Genomic DNA, 26,569 nt, shown 5'->3' with positions numbered 1-26,569 from the left:
TTTGGTGGACTTCCGAAAAATAGCCGCCAGAGGCAGCGCTTGCGTAGTCTGAGTTCTTTGTCCTAGGATTCCGCTCCACCGCAGCTGCCACCCTCGGTAAGCTGCATTCAGAATATAAAATGCTCCTCCAAAAGTGTGTTTTACAATCCAAAAAATAAAGTATGTAGCTGGCGTTACTGTGCAGTGGCTGCAGCAGGATCATCACAGTAAAGAGTTAAGATGGGGCACGCAAGTTGATGCTTAGAAATTTAGGACCAGCGATGACACCCCCCGGCAGCAGTAGTACAATCTAGCAATATGAAACAGAGTGGGCAGCCAGGAGGTGTTTTGCTGCGCAGTGGCAGGAGTAGCACTGTAGTTAGTTTATTTTGGGCAGGCAGGGAGATGCTTGGCAGCTAAGTAAAGTCAGGCAGGCATTCAGATTGTATGGCTAATTTAATTATTTGCGTGCCTGATTCATTTTCATTTCAGTTTCCTATGCTTTTGACAGTTAATCTGAGCCATTTTAATGTAAAAATTCCACTGGGCACCCTGAATACCCTCTCTGCAATGAAACTGGAGACTGGACATGAGAGTACTCCCATAGCATACCGGACCTGTTCTTGTTACTGGTCACGTTTGTTGACCAAGAAATCTAAAGTATCCAGGGTCATGGTATGTGACTGAGTAATTAAACAATCTTTGTATGACTGGACTTCACCAAACACAGAAGCACTGTCTGGACAGAGAAGTGTGCCAGGATGTCGTAATGGCAGAAAAAACAGAAAACATTTGGCCAATCATGTCAAATATACTATAGTCTCTGCTGCCTCTGATACTTGTTATTGCCCTATTGTTGGCACAGGTCAGGGGAACATTGTGTCTGCATGGATCACAGAGGGTCTGCTGCTCAGTCATGTGGATGGTGAGTGTGTGCTTTGCAAAAGCTTCACAGAGCAGGTAATAGAACTTTTCCTGGTAGTAAGTAGAGATGAGCGTTGTTCTACTCGAACTGTTCGCCAATCTCAAATTCGAGCTGTTTTGGGCGGTGTTCGAGCCGGTCGGCGAACACGAACAATTTGAGAAAAATTCGGCTGTTCGAGGTTATGTTCGATAACTGTTCGTGCACCAAAATCATAACTGGATTTTTTCTCAGTAATAATGAAAATTAATGTTAATACGCAGTTTGAGTGTACAGCGGGGCGGGGGGAGGGGCAGGGGATGGATCTCTGCAGGAACAATGAAGATCTCCATTTTTTTTTCTCTTTCCCGCATTTGCAGTGGGGAGGTGCAATCTGTCAGACTATCAGCAGCGCACACACGGAGCGAAGTGCTTTTTTTCACACAAGCAAGGGCATGTGTGATTGGCAGTGTATGTCACATGTCCTTGCCCTATAAGACCAAGCCATTTTCCCCGTCGCCACCATTTTCTCACTGCTGCAGCTGCGTGTTAGACGGCACCGCTGTTGCTGTGTGCGCTATACCTTGTTAATTTCAAGCCAATTTTCGCACAAATCTACAGATAGCTTGGGAGTAGGGAATAGTTGTGATTGCAGTCCTTTTAAGGACTAGGTTACAGCATTTCCTACGACTTTTATCAGGCAGGTCTGTGCTCTTAAATAGATAGATTGTGGGAGTAAAGACTAATTGTAATTGGAGTCCTTTTCAGGACTAGGTTACATCAGTTCCTATCAGTTTTTGCCAGGCAGGTCTGTGCCAGTGCTGTGCAAGTTTTTTTCACAGCATTTGGCTGAATCTAGCAAAGCTAATCCTTTTTGGCCTATTGCAGAGTGTGTTAGTCAGTGGAGTAGCCTATCTGTGTTGCAAGATATACCACCTGTGTATAGAATACCAATTTTTTTACTGCACCTAGTGAAGTAAAATCTTTTGGGCATAGCATCATTCTATTAGTCCATCTATGCTGACCTCCATCAGGTTGCAAACTGAATATAATTTTTTTCTGCATCTAGCTCTGAAAAAATATTTGGGCTTCTAGCGGTGTGTGGGACTTGGTCTATTAGTCCATCTATACTGACCTCCATCAGGTTGCAAATTAAAAATAATTTTTTTCTGCATCTAGCTCTGAAAAAATATTTGGGCTTCTAGCAGTGTGTGGGACTTGGTCTATTAGTCCATCTATACTGACCTCCATCAGGTTGCAAATTAAAAATAATTTTTTTGTGCATCTAGCTCTGAAAAAATATTTGGGCTTCTAGCAGTGTGTGGGACTTGGTCTATTAGTCCATCTATACTGACCTCCATCAGGTTGCAAATTAAAAATAATTTTTTCTTCATTTATCTCTGAAAAAATATTTGGGCTTCTAGCAGCGTGTGGGACTTGTTCTATTAGTCCATCTATACTGACCTCCATCAGGTTGCAAATTAAAAATATTTTTTTTCTGCATCTAGCTCTGAAAAAATATTTGGGCTTCTAGCAGTGTGTGGGACTTGGTCTATTAGTCCATCTATACTGACCTCCATCAGGTTGCAAATTAAAAATAATTTTTTTCTGCATCTAGCTCTGAAAAAATATTTGGGCTTCTAGCAGTGTGTGGGACTTGGTCTATTAGTCCATCTATACTGACCTCCATCAGGTTGCAAATTAAAAATAATTTTTTTGTTCATTTATCTCTGAAAAAATATTTGGGCTTCTAGCAGCGTGTGGGACTTGTTCTATTAGTCCAACTATACTGACCTCCATCAGGTTGCAAATTAAAAATAATTTTTTTCTGCATCTAGCTCTGAAAAAATATTTGGGCTTCTAGCAGTGTGTGGGACTTGGTCTATTAGTCCATCTATACTGACCTCCATCAGGTTGCAAATTAAAAATATTTTTTTTCTGCATCTAGCTCTGAAAAAATATTTGGGCTTCTAGCAGTGTGTGGGACTTGGTCTATTAGTCCATCTATACTGACCTCCATCAGGTTGCAAATTGAATAAAAAAAATTTCTGCATCTAGCTCTGAAAAAATATTTGGGCTTCTAGCAGTGTGTGGGACTTGGTCTATTAGTCCATCTATACTGACCTCCATCAGGTTGCAAATTGAATAAAAAAAATTTCTGCATCTAGCTCTGAAAAAATATTTGGGCTTCTAGCGGTGTGTGGGACTTGGTCTATTAGTCCAGCTATACTGACCTCCATCAGGTTGCAAATTAAAATAATTTTTTTCTTCATTTATCTCTGAAAAAATATTTGGGCTTCTAGCAGCGTGTGGGACTTGTTCTATTAGTCCATCTATACTGACCTCCATCAGGTTGCAAATTAAAAATAATTTTTTTCTGCATCTAGCTCTGAAAAAATATTTGGGCTTCTAGCAGTGTGTGGGACTTGGTCTATTAGTCCATCTATACTGACCTCCATCAGGTTGCAAATTAAAAATAATTTTTTTCTTCATTTATCTCTGAAAAAATATTTGGGCTTCTAGCAGCGTGTGGGACTTGTTCTATTAGTCCATCTATACTGACCTCCATCAGGTTGCAAATTAAAAATAATTTTTTTCTTCATTTATCTCTGAAAAAATATTTGGGCTTCTAGCAGCGTGTGGGACTTGTTCTATTAGTCCATCTATACTGACCTCCATCAGGTTGCAAATTAAAAATAATTTTTTTCTGCATCTAGCTCTGAAAAAATATTTGGGCTTCTAACAGTGTGTGGGACTTGGTCTATTAGTCCATCTATACTGACCTCCATCAGGTTGCAAATTAAAAATAATTTTTTTCTGCATCTAGCTCTGAAAAAATATTTGGGCTTCTAGCAGTGTGTGGGACTTGGTCTATTAGTCCATCTATACTGACCTCCATCAGGTTGCAAATTAAAAATATTTTTTTTCTGCATCTAGCTCTGAAAAAATATTTGGGCTTCTAGCAGTGTGTGGGACTTGGTCTATTAGTCCATCTATACTGACCTCCATCAGGTTGCAAATTAAAAATATTTTTTTTCTTCATTTATCTCTGAAAAAATATTTGGGCTTCTAGCAGCGTGTGGGACTTGTTCTATTAGTCCATCTATACTGACCTCCATCAGGTTGCAAATTAAAAATAATTTTTTTCTGCATCTAGCCCATCCAATAGTTTTGGCCTAATACCACAGTTTGGCCACTCAGCTCTGCTCGGTTACCATCCATTGTTTTTTTGTGCAAACAACTCCAGAGTTGTGAATTAGTTAACCACCAAAATGAGTGGAAAAAGGCCTGCTGCTGGTGGAAAGGGGAATAGGCGTGTTGGGAAGGGGAAAAAAGGTTGTGTCCGTGGGGTAGGTGCAGAAGAAAGACCATCTTCCAGCCAAACTAAAATGTCTACTTCTTTTTGCGGACAATGTGATAAGATCCCTTTCTTACGGCCACGCCAATCGCTACAAATTCCAGATGAGGCACAAAAACAGCAGGTGCTTCAACGGATATCAAGTGCTCCTTTAAGTGGGCTCTCCTCCACATCAACTTCAACATCACAAATACTCCAGTCCTCAAAGGTGTCACCCAAATCGCACTTGCTTCCTCACAGCTCCCAAATCTCCAGCTGCCCGTCTGAGTATGAGGTAGAACAGATGGTTGAGTCTGCAGAGCTGTTTACTCATACTATAGCCTGGGAATCAGAGGTCGACTCCAGCGCTTTTGTGAATCCAGACGAGGAAATGATCTGCACTGATGCCCAGAATCTTTATGAGTCGGATCCAGGACCAGACGCAGAAGGTTCTGACCATAATGTAGACCCTCATTCCCAAACTGTAACTCCTGTTGGTGGAGACAATGAGGAAGACGATGATAAGACTCAAATACCTGATTGGAGCGACAACTTTAGTTTTTTGTCAGGGTAGGAACAGGTTGGCTCTGAGGACGACGGGTGTGATAATGCACAGGGTGATGATGATGAGGTCGGAGATCCCACTTACTGTCAACCCACAGTCAGCCAAGAGATGAGGTCAGCAGAGGAGGTGGAGGAAGATGCTAGTGACGACGAGGTCAGGTTGCGCCTTCCTGGACAGAGACGTAGTACTGGAAGCACGTCAACAACTGCATCCTCAACCACAACTCTGCCTTTCACCACAAGTCGTGGTGGCTCTTCAGGTCGCATGGGTGCTAAGCCTTGCATAGCCTGGGCATTTTTTCAGATCGATAAAGATGACCCAACTCGTGTTATCTGTAACATTTGTCAGCAAAAGCTAAGTAGAGGCCAAAAAATACATAGTTTGAGTACTTCATGCATGAACCGGCACATGGACATGAAGCATAAGTTGCAGTGGGAAGCTCAGTGTGCTACAATGCGGCCTAGCCGGCCGGGCCAATCACCGTCTGCCATATCTTGTGCATCCGCGGCCTCTTCATCCTCTGTGACTGGGGGGACAGCAGTCACACCTGTTTTGGGGCGCAGACCTGCCACCTCTTTACCCGCAACAGCCAGCGTGATTGGCAGGTCATCATTTTCTTTGGAGGTGGTAACACCAGCTGGTGTTGAGCGCTGTCCGACATCGATAGCACCACCTTTGGATCAAGGCAACCTAACATGTCCGCCTGCATCTTCCTCACAGACCGGCAGTTTGCCGGGGACACCCTTATCAACCCCGTCTAAGCACAATAGCCAGCCCTCGGTCCCTCAGATGTGGACAAGTAAAAGACCATTTCCTCCTAGCCATGAGAAAGCTAAGAGGTTGAATTTCACCATCTGCAAGCTCTTGGCTACAGAAATGCTGCCTTTCCGCCTGGTGGACACAGAGGATTTTCGAGACCTTATGTCCGTCGCAGTGCCCCAGTACCAGATGCCCAGTCGGCACTACTTCTCAAAGAAAGGTGTGCCTGCGCTCCACCAGCATGTCGCACACAACATCACCGCTTCTTTGAGAAACTCTGTGTGTGACAGGGTGCATTTCACCACAGACACTTGGACGAGTAGGCATGGACAGGGGCGTTACATGTCGCTGACTGGGCACTGGGTAACTATGGTAACAGCAGGACAAGGGGCTGCTGTCCAAGTCTTGCCGTCCCCACGAGTTGTGCGTCAATCCTCTTTATGTCAAAGTTCCTCCACTGCTTCTGCCTCCTCAACCTCCTCTCGGTCTTCCACCTGCACCCAAAGCCTGTCTGGTCATGCCACAAGCTTTCTAACTGCGCAGAAGGGATCCTGCACACCTCCTTACTATGCTGGCAGTAAGGCTCAACGTCATCAGGCGGTTTTTACATTGAAATGTCTGGGAAATGTGAGTCACACAGCTGAGGAGTTGTGGTCAGCTCTGGAGAACCAATTTCATGAATGGTTGTCTCCACTGGACCTGAAACCAGGGAAGGCCGTGTGCGACAATGCTGCAAACCTGGGTGCGGCCCTTCGCTGGGGCAATGTCACACACGTGCCTTGTATGGCTCACGTGTTGAACCTGGTTGTCCAGCAATTTTTAGCCCACTATCCCAGACTAGATGGCCTTCTGCAGAGGGCACGGTCGCTGTGTGCTCACTTCCGCCGTTCGCATCCCGCAGCTCAGCGACTTACATCTCTACAGAAGTCGTTGGGCCTGCCACTTCACCGGCTAAAATGCGATGTGCCTACCCGGTGGAATTCAACTCTGCACATGTTGCAGCGACTGTGGCAGCACCGACAAGCCCTGGTGCAATACGTTCTGACGTATAGCCTGGGCCAACGAGATTCAGAGGTGGGGCAAATCACGCTGGAGGAGTGGTCTCAGATCAGGAACCTATGCACCCTTCTGCACAGTTTTGAAATGGCGACGAAGATGTTTAGTGCTGACGATGCCATTATCAGCATGACTATTCCGGTGATTTACATGCTGGAGCACATGTTAAACAGAATTCGGAGTCAGGTGGTGGCACAAATGGAGGTGGAGGAAGTAGAGGAGGAGGAGTTGTATGCGGAAGGGCTAACATCTGCAAGGTCCAGACGGTCGGCAGCACCAAGGCGGCAGGCATGTGAGGGTGGGGGAGATGGTTTTACCAGGGCGCATGGTAGCAGCCAAACTAGTGAGGAAGGTGCAGGAGCCCAGGAAGAAGTGGAGGACGAACTGATGGAAGACTCATCAGATGAGGGAGACCTTGATCACATTTCTGTTGTGCGAGGTTGGGGGGAGAGGACAGAGGAAGGAAGCATGATTGTTACCTCGCCACCAACACAACAGGGTCTTGGTGCTCCTGGATGCGCAACACACATGAGTGCCTTCTTGCTGCACTACCTGCAACATGACCCTCGAATTGTGAGAATTAGAAATAATCCTGACTACTGGGTTGCCACACTGTTAGATCCCCGGTACAAAAGTAAATTTGCAGAAATTATTCCTGCCATAGAAAGGGATGCACGCATGCAGGAGTATCAGCAGAGACTGTTGCAGAATCTTACATGTGCTTTTCCACAAAATACCAGTGGTGCACGTAGTGAATCTCAAAGTTCCAACTTGCCAACCGTGGGACCGTCAAGTGTTCAGCACTCAAACCGTAACAGAACCACAGTATCTGCTGGTAACATCAATTTTTGTGGAATCATTTCACCACTTTTTTAGCCCATCTTTTGCAAGGCCACAGGAGACAAGAAGTCTGACACATAGTCAACGCCTAGAGACGATGGTACAGGAGTATCTCCAAGTAAACATTGAAGACACGACTGTGTCACTGGACCCTTGCTCTTTTTGGGCTTCCAATCTGGATAAATGGCCGGAGCTAGCCACTTACGCCTTGGAGAACTTGTCATGCCCCGCAGCCAGCGTTCTGTCTGAACGTGTGCTGGTGGTGTGCTGACAGATAAGCGCACGCGGCTCTCCACTGATAATGTAGACAGACTCACGTTCATAAAGATGAACAAATCATGGATCCGAAATGACTTTTCTACCCCTGTGTCATCCTGGGGAGAGTAAAAGCTTGATGATTGGTTAAAATCACCCTACCAACCGTTTTAAGCTTTCAAATTACTAATCATGTTTATCTGTATCTTGACTGGAAAATAATTTGGGCTTTGTAGCAGTGTGCAGCACTGATCCTATTAGGCCATCTATAATAAGCTTCACCAGATTTAAAATTAAAAATAATTTTTAGCTGCATCTAGCCCGGAAAATAATTTTGGGGCTCCGAGATGCGCAAGACACATAAGTGCCTTCTTGCTGCACTACCTGCAGCATGACCCTCATATTGTCAGAATTCGAAGTAATCATGACTACTGGGTTGCCACACTCTTAGATCCCCCAAACTTTTCGATCAACCTTTTCATTTTAACAAAGACCAAAAAAATGGTCATTTTTGAAATTATAAGCATTAGCAGGTTGTTAGAAACTGAAATCAAACAGTTTTCAACTCAAAACTTTATTCTAGGTGATGTTACATTTTCACATAGGACCCCTTGTTCGAAAGGAGCTTCTGAACTCTCTCGTCCATTGAATTTGTCAGGTTTTGGATGGTTTCTGCTTCAATTGTTTTGCATGAGGACAGAATACCCTCCCAGAGCTGTTGCTTAGATGTGAACTGCCTCCCGCCATCATAGACACTCCTTTTAATGATGCTCCAAAGGTTCTGAATGGGGTAGAGGTCAGGGGAGCATGGGGGTCACACCATAAGTTTGTCCCCTTTTATGCCCATATCAGCCAGAGATGCAGATGTTTTATGTGCAGCATGAGATGGTGCATTATCATGCAGAAAAATGATCTTGCTGTGAAATACACGGTTCTTCTTCTTGAACCATGGCAGGAAGTGCTGTTTGAGAAAATCCACATACATTATGGAGTTCATCTTTAGCGCCTTCAGGGATCCTAAAGGGGCCGACAATCTCTCTCCCCATGATTCCAGCCCAAAACATTACTCCACCTCCTCCTTGTTGGCGCTGTAGCCGTGTTTGCGTGGGGTGTCCATCAACCAGCCATCCTCCACTCCATTCATCTGGACCATCGAGCGCTGCACGGCACTCATCCGTGAACAAAACAGTTTTGAAATCAGTCTTCATGTAATGTTTGGCCCACTGGAGCCGTTTCTGCTTGTGTGAAGTGGATAGAGGAGGTCGACAGGATGGCATATGCACAGCTGCAAACCTCTGAAGGACCCTGCATCTTGTTGTTCGGGGGACGTTGGAGGCACAAGCAGCTTCAAAAACTTGTCTGCTGCTATGACAAGGCTTTTTTGCCGCTGCTGTTTCAACCTGACGTAATTGCCTGTAGGAAAGAGTCCTCAATTTGCCCTTATCAGCACGCACACGTGTGTACTGTGAATCAACTACATACTTCTTGATTGCCAAGACACTTCATCCTGATCATCGCACAATGTTGATTGTAGTCATGCCTTGACCTAAACACTCCACAATTTGTTGCTTCTCAGCAGCCGACACATCCTTTTTCTTTCCCATTTTGGCAGAAAATGTAGGCTGCTTAATAATGTGAGAGAGCCTTCTTAAGTAGTCTTGCCTTTCATTGGACACACCTGCCAAACTAATTAGCACAGGTGTCTGCAATTGCTTACAGTGATATAAAGAGCCCTGACACACATCACCATCAATGAGTTTAACTGACAAACAAACAAATTCTTCCCTTATCACTCCTAAACACTTTTTGCATAATAATTTGGAACGCGGTGTACATGTGCTTTTCCACAAAACACCAGTGGTTCACGTAGTGAATCTTACAGTTCTAACTTGCCAACCGTGGTCTGTATGGAATTGTTCAATAAAGGGCCCAAAATTAAGATAACATAGATGGGAGAGGTCTCTATGAATAGGAATTCCTAAGTATTTGATACCCTGTGAGGGCCAGGCAAAGGGAAAGTTGGACTGGATGGAATCCTATATGGATTTAGGGAGGGAGACATCGAGGGCCTCAGACTTCGCTGCATTGATTTTAAAATTTTACCATGTAACAAAGTGATCTATTTCAGCCATAACAGCAGGGATGGATATATGTGATTGAGTGATATATACTAGGACATCATCAGCAAATAGAGAGCACTTGTACTCGGTGCCTCCCACCTCAATCCACCTAATATTGGGGTTATGGCGAATTGATGAGAGCAGGTGCTCCGTCACTAGGATGTATAAGAGAGGGGACAGAGGACATCCCTGCCTTGTCCCATTGGTGATTGTGAAAGGTGATGAAAATGTTCTGACGCACCCCCTGGGCCTTGGGACACTTTTTGGTGGATGCTGGTGGTTGTAGTCTTCGTGGCGGCGATCCGGTTCCGTGGCTCAGGGCGGTCAAACCAGTGGCGGAACTATTTATGTGGTTTTGATGTTTAAATGTCCGACTACGCCACCCGTGGATTGCGGTCAGAGTGAACCGCCGCTACAGGGCAGACCGCTAAGGCTGGTGTTGTGGGTGCAGCAGAGCGTAGCATAACTCCCCACGGGAGGAGTATAGCCTCAGGGCAGTGTATGCGGAGGATGGGGGTGATGGTGCAGGGCAGCAGCAGTAACGACACCGAGTCAGTGATGCAGTTCAGGGCCTTTACTCACAGTTCTTATTATCCAGACCACGTCTGCAGGTAACGGCTGCCCACGTCGTACTGTGCTCACCAGGTGAGGGGCTCAGACAACTCCCAGATAACTTTGGAGCGCTTCACAGGACCCCCTTTGTGTGTCCTTTGTCTGGCCTTTCTTACCAACACTTCTGTCTGGCTGCCTCGGGCCTCCTCTTGGTAAACTTGGCGCCAGTTTCCCTGACCCTATGTGGTGCCTTCCTAGCGGGTGGAGCAAGGGGCTGCGCCACATAAAATGTCAGAGCCTCCGGCTTCTAGCTGAGGGTCGTTTCCTGCCTCCACTAGTTCGGGGACCGGTCTCCCCCTTTGGCCTGACCCCTCCACGCAGGTGGATTCGGGCGTGCGGTGGCGACTCGCCCGTCCGCACCCCTGGGATCCCTTCATTTCTCGTTCCTGGAGCCTTCTCCGCTCCTCTTCCTTCCTTCTCCCTCTTGCAGGCCTGGGCCTCTGTTACTAGGCCCGCCTCCGGAGCAGAGCTCATGCAGAGCCCCTGCTCCCTGCCACTTCTGCTCAGACTTCTCTGCACTGAACTAAGATGGTGCCCACCTTTTATACTCCATTCTCAATGCACCCAGGAACTGCTTCCTCCCTGCTCCTGCACTGCAGGGTTCCCCTTCCTCAGTGTTCCCTCCCCCCACTCCAGCCAGGGACAGGGACTGTCGTGCCCATCTCAGGGGCATATTGGTCGCCCTGCCCCACGGCAATGTGGTGTAATGCATGCAGGTGTCGGGTCCTGATCCACACTCCATCCTTATCTGAGAGTGAGATATCACACCTCTGGGTGAGGTGCAATACGTCTGTAGCAACCGAGCCCTCGGTGCTACAGTTCCATTTATCTTCAGCCTAGGTGACGTATTGTGATACAGGGCCGTGATTTTGGCTATAAAAGGGTCCCCTAGACCCCTACCCCAAGCTTTTTAAGAGAATCATATATGGCGTGCCAGGAGACTCTATGGAATGCTTTCTCAGCATCCAACGAGAGTATCTACTTACAAATTTTTAACTGCATCTAGCCCAGGAAATACTTTGTGCCTAGTAGCAGTGTCTGCTAGTCAGCGGATTATCCCGGCTGTTAAGCAAGCTACACCACCTGTAGTTTGGACACTTAATTTTTTCAAAGGAAATGCTTCGGGACCACGGGATACTTAGTGAAGAGCATCAGGAGGCACCCCAAGGCATAGGGGCTGGGACTGGCACTAGGATGCCTTGCGGTGGACAGCCGAGCTCGATCCTTATAAAAGCTTTTTAACTGCAGCAGCTTTAGTGGACGCTACTGGAGCTGGAATTACGCGGCTGCTGGCATGAGACTTGCCCTCCAATAGATCCTTGTAAATGGATTTAAAGTGTATTCATTCAAATTAGAGGGACAATTTAAATTAAAAAGCTTAGAGCTGCCTCCACCACAGGGGGGCTCGCTCGACCCACCAGCGGACAGGCACCAGTATTGGGAGAGGGGGGCTGGCCGTCAGGGTTCACCGCGGCTCTGGCACAAACCCGGCGACACGGAGGTGGCACGGGCAGGAGCGGACTGAACGTGTCGGCTTCTCACTTTTTGGATTTTAGAAGGGCATGACATGCCTATATCTGTGTCTCCCCCTCCTTTTACTCCTCCACCTCTTTTCTTTTCGCATGACTATATGTACTTGTCACTTTTCCATGTGTTAGTTGTGTCTTCTGAGCAGTTTGTCAGCTTTTGGACACCTTTGAAGGTGTTTTCTATGTGTTTCTATGTGTTTTTGTTTGCCTGCCATTGGTTTTAACGGTGTTCGAAGGTGTTCGACGAACAGTTCGACGAACAGTTCGGCGAACACACGGGTGTTCGACGAACCGAACCGAACTCGAACACTACGGGGGTGGCTCAACACTAGTAGTAAGTCAATTTGGACTACTTTTCAGAAGCTGGAGAAAATTCCCCAATTTTGATTTTATAGCTAGTTTCTAAAAGTGTGTTTATCTGATAGTTATCACTTTGCTTCATGTTAACAATACACCCATCCTCATACAAGCATTGCGGCACACAGCTTGCAATGCCCACAAGCATGAGTAAGGGCCCCATTATTTTATTGTTGTAACTTTACTGCGACTCTTGGTTGTCATGACTAGCTTCATAGTAATTGTTACTTTTACTCAGACTGTATGTCTCATCCCCTGCCTGTGACAAGTCTTTGTCCGCTTTCACATCTACAGGCTGATGATCGTCCTCTTTCTTCTCCAAATCCTGCAGCAAGTGACATTGACCATAAAGATCCCCAACAGACACAGGTCAGAAATGAACAGGTACAAAATGGTGTTCTTCTTCCATGCCCTCTTGCATGCTAGTGAGTTATTTTTCCAGGATTAATATTTGCAGGATTACATAGCTGATTCCACACATGTAACTAATTGCAAATTTTGATGCCTCTTCAAAGGTCTTCAGTGGGAAACATGCATCTCTCATTTGCTGCCAATTTCCGGTCTCAAAGTAACCCATGCTCCGGTTTGACTGCTGAATGATGTAGTCTGTCACCGCTTTATGCTGATTGGTCAAATGCTTTAACACCTAAAGCGTTGAGTTCCAGTGGGTTGCGATGTCGCAAACAAGGTTGCACTCCTGCAGCTGTTTTCTTTTTTTTTTGCAAATCTAGGAGGGTGTGCAGTGCTATATAAGATGTACTGAGGTGAGTATAACTTTGCTTTTTTATTTTTAATTCAAATAAAGGAGTCAGTGTCATTATGTCAATTAAAATACTTTATTCTTGCTGTATTTTTTTTTACAATCTGACCATGTGGTTAGTAATGGGTGCGTCCATTACTAACATCTGGGCTTGATGTCAGCGGCCTTTAAACAGCTGACATCAATCCCAAACCTGTTACCCCACTTGCCATCACACTAGGGCAAGTGGGAAGATCCAGGCAAAGGACCAGAATTGGTGCATCTAATAGATGAGCCTTTTCTGGGGCAGTTGCTGGCTGTATTTTTTTTAGGCTGAGCAGGGCCAATATCCAAGGACCCTTCCCAATCTGAGAATACCAGCCCCCAGCTGTCTGCTTTAGCTTGGCTGGTTGTCAAAAATGGAGGGGACCCTAAGTCATTTTTTTAATTATTTATTTAAATAATTAAAAAAAACATGGAAACTAATTCCAGGAGGTAGGAACACTGCCTAAAAATGCTGCAACAGATCACTGTATAGTTTTTTGTTATACCACTACCAAAATGGAATATTGAAATAGTTTGGTTAAAAACTAAAATGTGTGTAAGGTATTTTCTGTTTTTGTCATTTTTCTTTTAATTTTGTGAGGAGAAGGTGATATTTTTGGTTTAAAATTCTCCCACCCTTAACGAAAAATGTGTAACATCAAAAAAACGAAGTCGGTTCATACAGCAGATACAGGTACGGAAAACAATTTGTGGCCACAGCCAGTAGTATATTGTGATGCCCACAATTTTTGAATGCGATAGGACAAACATCTTCAAAATCTTTAACTTTTATTGATTTTTTTTAATATCTACTATCCTTCTCCTTAAAGCAAACTGAAAATTAATTTAAGAAAACTTAAAATGCTAGGTCACGAAGTTGCTATATCTAAATTAATGACTAGTAATTAGTGTTGAGCGAGCACTAAAATGCTCGGGTGCACGAAGCTCTGGCCGAGCTCGCCGTGATACTCGAGTGCTCGACCCGAGCAACGAGCCCAATGTTAGTCTATGGGAGACTAGAGCATTTTTGCGGTGGCACCCCTGGCAGTCTTTTAAAAGAATAACAAGTGCCCAAAACGATAGTGACAGTGCTCAAATGACATGGGGACAGCATGGGGATCGCCCCAGGAAGCATTTCTGACCCCCAGGTCACTGCTGTCAACAACGTGGTCAGAGGTATTAAGCCACTTTTACAGGCTCACAATAAAACGTTCAAAAACGAAAGTGAAACTTTTTTCCTGTGAAATATGTTAAGGAACATCCTTTCCAGGGTAAAGACTTGTGTATAGGTTGAAATAAATGACCAAAAACAAAAATACTCCTCCACACCTTCGGCTATGTTCACAAGTAGCATTTTTTATGCGTTTTTGCACTTTTGTATTGCTTTCAACTATGACAAATGCATTCACCGTGAAATGTCATTTTAACATTTTTCAACCTTATCTGGCCATGTGCTGTGTGACACATGCATAAAGTGCTGAAAAGACAAGGGAACAGCATGGGGAAGACCACTGGAAGCATCTTTGACTCCCAGGTCACTGTCTAAAAGTGTGCCCATCATAAGTGATCCTTACCGCATCAGAAGATGCAGACTTGCAACTATCCCCATTCAAGTTCTAGTCCCAGGGCAGGGTTCAATGGTACCTCCCCCATTCCTTGCAATACAAGCTCAAGTATGCAGCCTGCCACCCACCCACCCCAAGGCTGCAATACCATACTGCTTGCTTGCTTGAACTTGAAATTGGGCCTTTTAGGCATGTGGAGGCGGAATCTGGCCACCATGTCATGGCTGTGTTGGCGGCCTGGAATCCATACTCAGTCCCCAGCCACCCGGCGGCCGGGTGTCCATACTCGGTCCCCAGCCGCCCCGCGGCCGGGTGTCCACACACGGTCCACAGCCGCCTGGGGGCAGCCGGGTGTCCATAAACGGTCCACAGCCGCCCCTATTTCTCCTTGGAACATCCCCCCACACACTTTTCTTAGCCTTGCCTGCTTTAGGCAGCATTGGACGAGCCCACCAGAGAACCAGACTCCTCCGGTGGGCACTGACTTCTCCATCAGTGGAGTTGAGAGTGCCAAGGTGAGGAGCATGATGATGATGACAGAAGTTAGCATCTGCTATGTTTTATTTTAATGCAAGTGTAAGTGTACAGCCTGCCACCCACCCACCCCCAGACTGCAATTCCATACTGCTAGCTTGCACTTGAAATGGGGCCTTTTAGTTTGGAGGAGGCCGAAGCTGGCCACTACCTCATGGCTGCTTCGGCAGCGAGGTATCCATACTCAGTCCCCAGCCACCCATATTTGTCCTGGTGTGCCTTATACATAAGATTAAGCGCGCATACCAAAACATTACCTGTGTCCTCCCAGTGCATTTAGTGGGAAGGAGAGCCTATTCCTATTCCGTAGTGTGTGCATGCCAAACCCCTGTTCATGGAACATGCGGAGATGCCTCCCATCTTGCACCTGTCGTTGCAGACTTGCAACTATCCCCATTTAAGTCCTTGTCCCAGGGCAGTGTTCAATTGTACCTCTCCCATTCCTTGCAATGCAAGCGCAAGTATGTAGCCTGCCACCCACCCACCCCCAGGCTGCAATACCATACTGCTTGCTTGCTTGCACTTTAAATTGGGCCTTTTAGGCATGTGGAGGCAGAATCTGGCCACCACGCCATGGCTGTGTCGGCGGCCTGGTATCCGTACTCAGTCCCCAGCCGCCTGGTGGCCGGGTGTCCCCACTTGCTCCCCAGCCTCCAGGGGGTGGCCGGGTGTCCATACTCGGTCCCCAGCCACCCATATTTGTCCCGGTAACCTTTCCCACACTTTTCTTAGCCTGGCCTGCTTTAGGGCAGCATTGGCCGAGCCCACCGGACTATCAGACGCCTCCGGTGGGCCCTGGCTTCTCCATCAAGGGAGTTGAGAGTGCCAAGGTGAGGAGCATGATGAGGATGATAGAAGTTAGCATCTGCTTTGTTTTGTTGTAATGCAAGAGCATGTATGTAGTAGCGGCTAGGCCTGAGGTGGTCAGCATTTTGGCGCATATCCTACCTCCTCCGAGGATTGCTCGATGTTTTCCTGCTACTATCCAAGTTCTATGACTCCCGTTAAAACAAAGCTTCAGGTGATAAATGATGGATGAGGTAGTGGCAAAGGAGAAAGAGCAGGAGGAACAGGGACCATTCACATCAATATCAGGCCAGTCAACCAGATATGTCTTGTAGGATATGTTTCTGTAACAAAAGGAGCGGTTCGGCTACACAGTTATAGGGCATACAGTGAGCGCAATGCATACCAAAAATTTCGAGCCATTCCAATGCCCCTTGGAAATGACATGGAGGTCAGAGGGCGTTAACTAAACCTTTTTTTCCATTTATAGCAACTGGGTCTCCCGTGCACTGCTGGCCTAAGCAGTGAATGGAAGGCTTTCCAAAAATTATGAGGAACTGCAATGCCCCTTACAAGAGCCATGTGTGGCACCCCAGGGGTCTGGTCACCACAGTAATAGAGATATTACGTCGGAGAGCAAGTGGGAGGTTTCCTGGTCAGGATTACTTAAACATGCAACATCCTCCTGCCCCAATCCTGGGAGGGGAGAATTCTGCCCTTATAAACTGGATCTGGGGCGGGGTAGAGTGAGTCAGAGAACAGTCAGAGTCAGAGTGAGAGCAAGGGAAAATAACAGCAGGGAGCTCTGTAGGAGCTAGGAGCTAAAGACCAGGGGCTGGAAGCTGAGCAGAGCTCTCCCTGGCGAAAGACAATAGGAACCGGACACAGGAGTCCGAAGCTGTGAGGACTTATATATCCAGCAGCAGAAACCAGCCGGCAGGGGATTTCAGGTCCTCTGGCCATAGAAGCCCGGAGGCTCAGTCACAAGCAAGGGACCAGCACCGCCGTCGTGGAGCGGAGGCTAACAGAAGGCCCCAAGTCACCAGCCATACGGGTGAGCACTACACGGTACACTCTGGGACGTGGGCTACTTCTACCCGCTCACAGCAAGGTAGCCAGGAAGAGTGGAGACAGACGGGGAGGCCTACAACTCCACCTGGCCAGGGGAACTCCTGCTTGCTCACAGACTGACCAGGCCTCTTATGCTAGCCAGTACTCCCGGGAGGGTCTACCTTATAATCATCAGCAAAGACCATGAACTGCACTGCAAAGACTCTGAGTCATTCCTGCTGCGCTCGTGCACCATCACCCCCATCATCCACACTCACTGCCCTGAGGCTATACTCCTCCCGAGGGGAGTTAACCCATTCTGTGCTACGCACACAACACCAGCCTCAGTGGTCTGCCTCGCAGCGGTGGTACTCCCTGACCGCAATCCACGGGTGGCGCAGTCGGACAATTAACCTCAAAACCTAAGAAAGACTGCCACTGGTTTGACCAGCCTGAGCCACGGGACCGGGTCACCGCCACGGAGACTACAGACCCCAGAGACCCGGCACCGGGTATCCCACACACGTGTACACACGGCCCAGGGGGCGTGTCACATGCAGTACAGCATATTACAAACATAAGTCCCATTATTGGGGAGTGGGTGTACCATGGTATTTGCTTATGCTTTCCAAGCAAAAGCTGCCAAAAATTAGGACGCAGCAACTTGCAATGCCCCTTACAAGAGCCATGCAGTACAGCATATTACAAACATAAGTCCCATTATTGGGGAGTGGGTGTCCCATAGTATTTGCTTATGCTTTCCCAGCAAAAGCTGCCAAAAATTAGGACGGAGCAACTTGCAATGCCCCTTACAAGAGCCATGCAGTACAGCATATTACAAACATAAGTCCCATTATTGGGGAGTGGGTGTCCCATAGTATTTGCTTATGCTTTCCCAGCAAAAGTTGCCAAAAATTAGGACGGAGCAACTTGCAATGCCCCTTACAAGAGCCATGCAGTACAGCATATTACAAACATAAGTCCCATTATTGGGGAGTGGGTGTCCCATGGTATTTGCTTATGCTTTCCAAGCAAAATGTGCCAAAAGTTAGGACGGAGCAACTTGCAATGCCCCTTACAAGAGCCATGCAGTACAGCATATTACAAACATAAGTCCCATTATTGGGGAGGGGGTGTCCCATAGTATTTGCTTATGCTTTCCCAGCAAAAGTTGCCAAAAATTAGGACGGAGCAACTTGCAATGCCCCTTACAAGAGCCATGCAGTACAGCATATTACAAACATAAGTCCCATTATTGGGGAGTGGGTGTCCCTTAGTATTTGCTTATGCTTTCCCAGCAAAAGCTGCCAAAAATTAGGACGGAGCAACTTGCAATGCCCCTTACAAGAGCCATGCAGTACAGCATATTACAAACATAAGTCCCATTATTGGGCAGTGGGTGTCGCATAGTATTTGCTTATGCTTTCCCAGCAAAAGCTGCCAAAAATTAGGACAGAGCAACTCACAATGCCCCTTACAAGAGCCATGCAGTACAGCATATTACAAACATAAGTCCCATTATTGGGGAGTGGGTGTCCCATAGTATTTGCTTATGCTTTCCCAGCAAAAGCTGCCAAAAATTAGGATGGAGCAACTTGCAATGCCCCTTACAAGAGCCATGCAGTACAGCATATTACAAACATAAGTCCTATTATTGGGGAGTGGGTGTCCCATAGTATTTGCTTATGCTTTCCAGCAAAAGCTGCCAAAAATTAGGACGGAGCAACTTGCAATGCCCCTTACAAGAGCCATGCAGTACAGCATATTACAAACATAAGTCCTATTATTGGGGAGTGGGTGTCCCATAGTATTTGCTTACGCCTTGCAAGCAAAAGCTGCCAAAAATAAGGACGGAGCAACTTGCAATGCTGGCACCCTGGTGGTATAGTGGTGGTGGAGGCTGAGGATAAGGAGAAGAAGATTAAACAGCCGAAACGAGGAAGCGTATACCCATGTGTGGTTGTGAAGCGGTGCATGTGAATACACCTCCCGAAATAACACAGTGGATTTAACTTTATGTTACTCTGCTGTCATTTGGTGGTGATGAGAAGTCTGGCCCAATCCAGCCCTTGTTCATTTTGATAAGGGTTAGCTTGTCAGCATTGTCAGTTGACAGGCGAGTGCGCTTTTCAGTTATAATTCCCCAAGCGGCACTAAAAACACACTCTGATAACCCACTAGCGGCAGGGCAGGCCAGACCCTCCAAGGCGTACAGAGCGAGTTGATTCCAAGTGTCCAGCTTGGATACCCAATAATTAAAAGGCACAGAGGAATCACGGAGGACGCTGGTACGATCGGCAAGGTACTCCCTCACCATCTTTTGAAACTTTCCACTCCTTGTGAGAGTACCCCGCGCCTCAGGGCCTGTAAGCTGGGCGGGTGTCAGAAAACTGTTCCAGAACGTTGACAGTGTTCCCCTGACTCTGCTGGATTGGAGTTGCATCCCTCTCGCCTGTACGCCTTGGTTGGGCAACGAACTGTGACCTCTGCCGCTAGCGTGTTCAGATGGGAATTTTTTTAAGAGTTCTGCAGCAAGAGCCTTCTGGTATTGCCCCATTTTTGTAGACCTCTCCACCTCAGGAATAAGAGAGTGAAAGTTCTCCTTGTTGCGGGGGTCTACAAGTGTCACCAACCAGTAATGACTGTCACCCAACATTTTGACAGCGCGAGGGTCACGGTTAAGGCAGAGTAACATAAAGTCAGCCATGTGTGCCAGACTGGTAACGGGCAAGATTTCCGTGTCCTCACCAAGATGACGACTGACCATGCTCTCCTCCTCCTCCTCCTCTTCCTCCTCCCCCCTGTCCTCAGGCCACCCTCGCTGAACCGACAGTATGACACTTGTACAGGTACTACCGTCTACAACGCATGATAGCAGCTCCTGTTCATTGTCCTCCTCCTCCTCCTTCTCCTCTCCCTCATTGTCCCCCAATGCACGTTGGGATGAGATTAGGCTGGGCTGTGTGTAATCGCCCGCTACGGTTTCTTGATCCATCTCATCATACTCTGGCTGCAATGCCTCCTCTTTAATTCTCTGCAGAGAGTGTTGCAAAAGACAGACAAGTGGGATGCTGACACTAATGATGGCGTCATCGCCACTCACCATCTTGGTGGCCTCCTCAAAGTTTGTCAGGATGGTACATATGTCAGACATCCAGGTCCACTCCTGAGGTCTTATGTGTGGAGTCTTACCTGAATATCGACGGCCTTGTTGCAGCTGGTACTCCACAACTGCTCTCTGCTGCTCACAAATCCTTTGCAACATGTGGAGGGTAGAGTTCCAACATGTGGGGACATCACACACCAGTCGGTGTGCCAGAAGCTGCAAACGCTGCTGCAACACAGCAAGGGCGGTGGAAGCTGTAGCCAACTTGTGAAAATGAGCTGACAGGCGGCGTACTTTCACGAGCAGATCTGGCAACTCGGGATACGATTTAAGAAACCGCTGAACCACGAGGTTAAGCACATGAGCCAGGCATGGTACGTGTGTGATCTCACCTCGCCTCAGAGCCGCCACCAGGTTACGGCCATTGTCACACACGACCATGCCGGGATGTAGGTTCAGCGGTCTCAGTCACAGATCTGCCTGCTCTTTCACAGCTGTCCACAACTCACAAGCAGTGTGAGGTTTATCACCTAAGCTTATGAGTTTCAGCACAGCCTGTTGCCGCTTGGTGGAGGCAGTACTGCAATGCTTCCAGCTTGTAACTGATGTGGTGATATCTGAGATGGAGGCTGAACATGAGGAGTAGGAGGAGGAGGAGGATGCGCAGGAGCTGTACACTGTGGGGGCAACTCTGACTGACATAGGGCCCGCAATCCTCGGTGTGGGGAGGATGTGTTCCGTCCCAAGGTCCGACTGGGTCCCGGCTTCCACTATGTTTACCCAGTGTGCCGTCAGGGAGATGTACCGTCCCTGGCCACAAGCACTTGTCCACGTGTCCGTTGTCAGGTGGACTCTCCCAGTAACTGCGTTGTTGAGGGCACGGCAGATACTTTGGGACACGTGCTTGTGTAGTGCGGGGATGGCACACCGGGCAAAATAGTGTCGGCTGGGGACCGAGTACCGAGGGACGGCCACCGCCATAAGATTGCGGAAGGATTCCGTCTCCACCAGCCTAAAAGGCAGCATTTCCAATGCAAGCAGTCGTGAAATGTGAGAATTTAGGACTGTGGCCAGTGGGGCGTTAGCTGCGAATTTCCGCTTTCGTTCAAAGGTCTGGGATATGGACAATTGAACGCTGCGGTGGGACGTGGACGTGGACGTTGATGCTGTTTCTTGAGAAACTGCCATAACAAGTGAAGACTGAGAGGAGGGGGCATCTTTACACGCAGTATGGACAGGGGATTGCCTTGCACACACCACAGGGGGTTCTATTGCACGCACAACAGTGGAACAAGCAGTGGTGACACCCGCTGACACTGGTCGTGGACCCTGGGTTTTGCCCATCAAAGTCGGGTGCTTTGATGCCATGTGCCTGATCATGCTGGTGGTGGTCAGGCTGGTAGTTTTGTCACCCCTGCTGATGCTGGCATGGCAGGTGGAACATATGGCCTTTTTGGGGTTATCAGCAGAGTCTTTAAAAAAATTCCAGACTCTGGAAGACCTACCGCTTGTACTGGCAACGTCCCTCGTGTTGGTGTTACGGAGAACGGTTGCCTGCCTTCTTTCTGCGGCCAACACACTGCTTTTTCCTGCCTGTTGGGGTACTCTGCTTCCCTCCCCCTGTGTGCTGCTGGCCTCACTCTGCATGTCCTCCTTCCACGTTGGGTCAGTTACTAGATCATCCACCACCTCCTACTCTTCCACTTGCGCACCACGATCCTCCTCCTCACTTCCTGGTAATTGTGTCTCGTCATCGTCCACCTCTTGTGACAGATTGCCAACGTCGACTTCCTGTGGCCGTGGCTGTTAAAATATTTGGGCATCGCAACATGGGATCTCCTCTTCCACCACTTCAAGCGTATCAGGCGAGGGGCCCAAATATGGAAATGGACCAGTGAACAGCTCTTCAGAGTGTCCAAGTGTGGGATCACTTGCTGTCTGACGACACTCGGCATGGTGGGAGGAAGGAGCATCAGGGTGAGGAGGAGTATGTGGTCGAGACTCACGGCTACTAAGAGTTGACCGTGTGGAAGACAGACCGGAGGTGGTGGTGCCCAGGTAACAGGAAGTATTAACTGCTATCCAATTAATAACCTGTTCACACTGATCAGTTCTCAATACTTGTGTTGTTCTGTGCTTCCCTAGTAATTCGGTCAAGAAGTGGGAGCGAGAAGATGTGGCTGTTGCTTGTGGCACTATTTCACCATGGCCACAGCCCCGTCCTCAGCACGAACTATCACCAGAAGGTCCACTTCCACATCCCTTGCCACGCGCCTTGCCCATTGTAAATGAATTAAAATAGCTGACACTTGCACTATCAATGGAAAAAGGGTAATAAAGAGTAGATTAGAACCGTGGAAGAGGAAAACCAGAGTTATTGTTTACTGGGGTATACCACACTTTTTTAAATAGAGATATTTGCGGCTGAACAGCGAGCGACACACTCAAACTGCTTTTTTTTTAGATACCAAAGGCCCAAAACTGGATAGTACAGCGATTTGACCCTTGGAACTGCGAAACCACACTGGGATGTCGGTCCTACAGAAGACTATTTTCAACAGATATATTTTTGTGTCACAACAGTCAGGAGACACTACTGTTTTTCTTTACGGAAAAAACTACCAAAAGCTGAATAATAGAGATTTTTTACCGTGGGTTGGCAAAACCACAGTTATTGTTTACTGGGGTATACCACACTTTTTTAAATAGAGATATTTGCGGCTGAACAGTGAGCGACACACTCAAACTGCTTTTTTTTTAGATACCAAAGGCCCAAAACTGGATAGTACAGCGATTTGACCCTTGGAACTGCGAAACCACACTGGGATGTCGGGCCTACAGAATACTATTTTCAACAGATATATTTTTGTGTCACAACAGTCAGGAGACACTACTGTTTTTCTTTACGGAAAAAACTACCAAAAGCTGAATAATAGAGATTTTTTACCGTGGGTTGGCAAAACCACAGTTATTGTTTACTGGGGTATACCACACTTTTTTAAATAGAGATATTTGCGGCTGAACAGTGAGCGACACACTCAAACTGCTTTTTTTTTAGATACCAAAGGCCCAAAACTGGATAGTACAGCGATTTGACCCGTGGAACTGCGAAACCACACTGGGATGTCGGGCCTACACAAGACTATTTTCAACAGATATATTTTTGTGTCACAACAGTCAGGAGACACTACTGTTTTTCTTTACGGAAAAAACTACCAAAAGCTGAATAATAGAGATTTTTTACCGTGGGATGGAAGAACCACAGTTATTGTTTACTGGGGTATACCACACTTTTTTAAATAGAGATATTTGTGGCTGAACAGTGAGCGATACACTCAAACTGCTTTTTTTTTTAGATAACAAAGGCCAAAAACAGGATAGTACAGCGATTTGACCCTTGGAACTGCGAAACCACACTGGGATGTCGGGCCTACACAAGACTATTTTCAACAGATATATTTTTCTGTCACAACAGTCAGGAGACACTACTGTTTTTCTTTACGGAAAAAACTACCAAAAGCTGAATAATAGAGATTTTTTACCGTGGGTTGGCAAAACCACAGTTATTGTTTACTGGGGTATACCACACTTTTTTAAATAGAGATATTTGCAGCTGAACAGTGAGCGACACACTCAAACTGCTTTTTTTTTAGATACCAAAGGCCCAAAACTGGATAGTACAGCGATTTGACCCGTGGAACTGCGAAACCACACTGGGATGTCGGGCCTACACAAGACTATTTTCAACAGATATATTTTTGTGTCACAACAGTCAGGAGACACTACTGTTTTTCTTTACGGAAAAAACTACCAAAAGCTGAATAATAGAGTTTTTTTACCGTGGGATGGCAAAACCACAGTTATTGTTTACTGGGGTATACCACACTTTTTTAAATAGAGTTATTTGCGGCTGAACAGTAAGCGACACACTCAAACTGCTTTTTTTTTAGATACCAAAGGCCCAAAACTGGATAGTACAGCAATTTGACCCTTGGAACTGCGAAACCACACTGGGATGTCGGGCCTACACAAGACTATTTTCAACAGATATATTTTTGTGTCACAACAGTCAGCAGACACTATTGTTTTTGTTTACAGAAAAAACTACCAAAAGCTGAATAATAGAGATTTTTTACTGTGGGATGACAAAACCACAGTTATTGTTTACTGGGGTATACCACACTTTTTTAAATAGAGATATTTGCGGCTGAACAGTGAGCGACACTCTCAAACTGCTTTTTTTTTAGATACCAAAGGCCCAAAACTGGATAGTACAGCGATTTGACCCGTGGAACTGCGAAACCACACTGGGATGTCGGGCCTACACAAGACTATTTTCAACAGATATATTTTTGTGTCACAACAGTCAGGAGACACTACTGTTTTTCTTTACGGAAAAAAACTACCAAAAGCTGAATAATAGAGATTTTTTACTGTGGGATGGCAAAACCAAAGTTATTGTTTACTGGGGTATACCACACTTTTTTAAATAGAGATATATGCGGCTGAACAGTGAGCGACACTCTCAAACTGCTTTATTTTTAGATACCAAAGTCCCAAAACTGGATAGTACAGCGATTTGACCCGTGGAACTGCGAAACCACACTGGGATGTCGGGCCTACACAAGACTATTTTCAACAGATATATTTTTGTGTCACAACAGTCAGGAGACACTACTGTTTTTCTTTACGGAAAAAACTACCAAAAGCTGAATAATAGAGATTTTTTACCATGGGATGGCAAAACCACAGTTATTGTTTACTGGGGTATACCACACTTTTTTAAATAGAGATATTTGCAGCTGTACAGTGAGCGACACACTCAAACTCCTTTTTTTTTAGATACCAAAGGCCCAAAACTGGATAGTACAGCGATTTGACCCGTGGAACTGCGAAACCACACTGGGATGTCGGGCCTACACAAGACTATTTTCAACAGATATATTTTTGTGTCACAACAGTCAGGAGACACTACTGTTTTTCTTTACGGAAAAAACTACCAAAAGCTGAATAATAGAGTTTTTTTACCGTGGGATGGCAAAACCACAGTTATTGTTTACTGGGGTATACCACACTTTTTTAAATAGAGATATTTGCGGCTGAACAGTAAGCGACACACTCAAACTGCTTTTTTTTTAGATACCAAAGGCCCAAAACTGGATAGTACAGCAATTTGACCCTTGGAACTGCGAAACCACACTGGGATGTCGGGCCTACACAAGACTATTTTCAACAGATATATTTTTGTGTCACAACAGTCAGCAGACACTATTGTTTTTGTTTACAGAAAAAACTACCAAAAGCTGAATAATAGAGATTTTTTACCGTGGGATGGCAAAACCACAGTTATTGTTTACTGGGGTATACCACACATTTTTAAATAGAGATATTTGCGGCTGAACAGTGAGCGACACACTCAAACTGCTTTTTTTTTAGATACCAAAGGGCCATAACTGGATAGTACAGCGATTTGACCCGTGGAACTGCGAAACCACAATGGGATGTCGGGCCTACACAAGACTATTTTCAACAGATATATTTTTGTGTCACAACAGTCAGGAGACACTACTGTTTTTCTTTACGGAAAAAACTACCAAAAGCTGAATAATAGAGATTTTTTACCATGGGTTGGTAAAACCACAGTTATTGTTTACTGGGGTATACCACGCTTTTTTAAATAGAGATATTTGCGGCTGAACAGTGAGCGACACACTCAAACTGCTATTTTTTTAGATACCAAAGGCCCAAAACTGGATAGTACAGCGATTTGACCCTTGGAACTGCGAAACCACACTGGGATGTTGGGCCCACACAAGACTATTTTCAACAGATATATTTTTGTGTCACAACAGTCAGGAGACACTACTGTTTTTCTTTACGGAAAAAACTACCAAAAGCTGAATAATAGAGATTTTTTACTGTGGGATGGCAAAACCACAGTTATTGTTTACTGGTGTATACCACACTTTTTTAAATAGAGATATTTGCGGCTGAACAGTGAGCGACACTCTCAAACTGCTTTTTTTTTAGATACCAAAGGCCCAAAACTGGATAGTACAGCGATTTGACCCTTGGAACTGCGAAACCACACTTGGATGTCGGGCCTACACAAGACTATTTTCAACAGATATATTTTTGTGTCACAACAGTCAGGAGACACTATTGTTTTTGTTTACAGAAAAAACTACCAAAACCTGAAAAATAGAGATTTTTTACCGTGGGATGGCAAAACCACAGTTATTGTTTACTGGGGTATACCACACATTTTTAAATAGAGATATTTGCGGCTGAACAGTGAGCGACACACTCAAACTGCTTTTTTTTTAGATACCAAAGGCCCAAAACTGGATAGTACAGCGATTTGACCCGTGGAACTGCGAAACCACACTGGGATGTCGGGCCTACACAAGACTATTTTCAACAGATATATTTTT

The sequence above is a fragment of the Phyllobates terribilis genome, unplaced genomic scaffold (genome assembly GCF_046119375.1).
Source record: "Phyllobates terribilis strain yellow unplaced genomic scaffold, ASM4611937v1 Scaffold_9__5_contigs__length_417890890, whole genome shotgun sequence".
Taxonomy (NCBI): Eukaryota; Metazoa; Chordata; class Amphibia; order Anura; family Dendrobatidae; genus Phyllobates; species Phyllobates terribilis.
The sequence above is the reverse complement of the archived record's forward strand: the minus strand, read 5'-3'. Positions refer to the sequence as shown.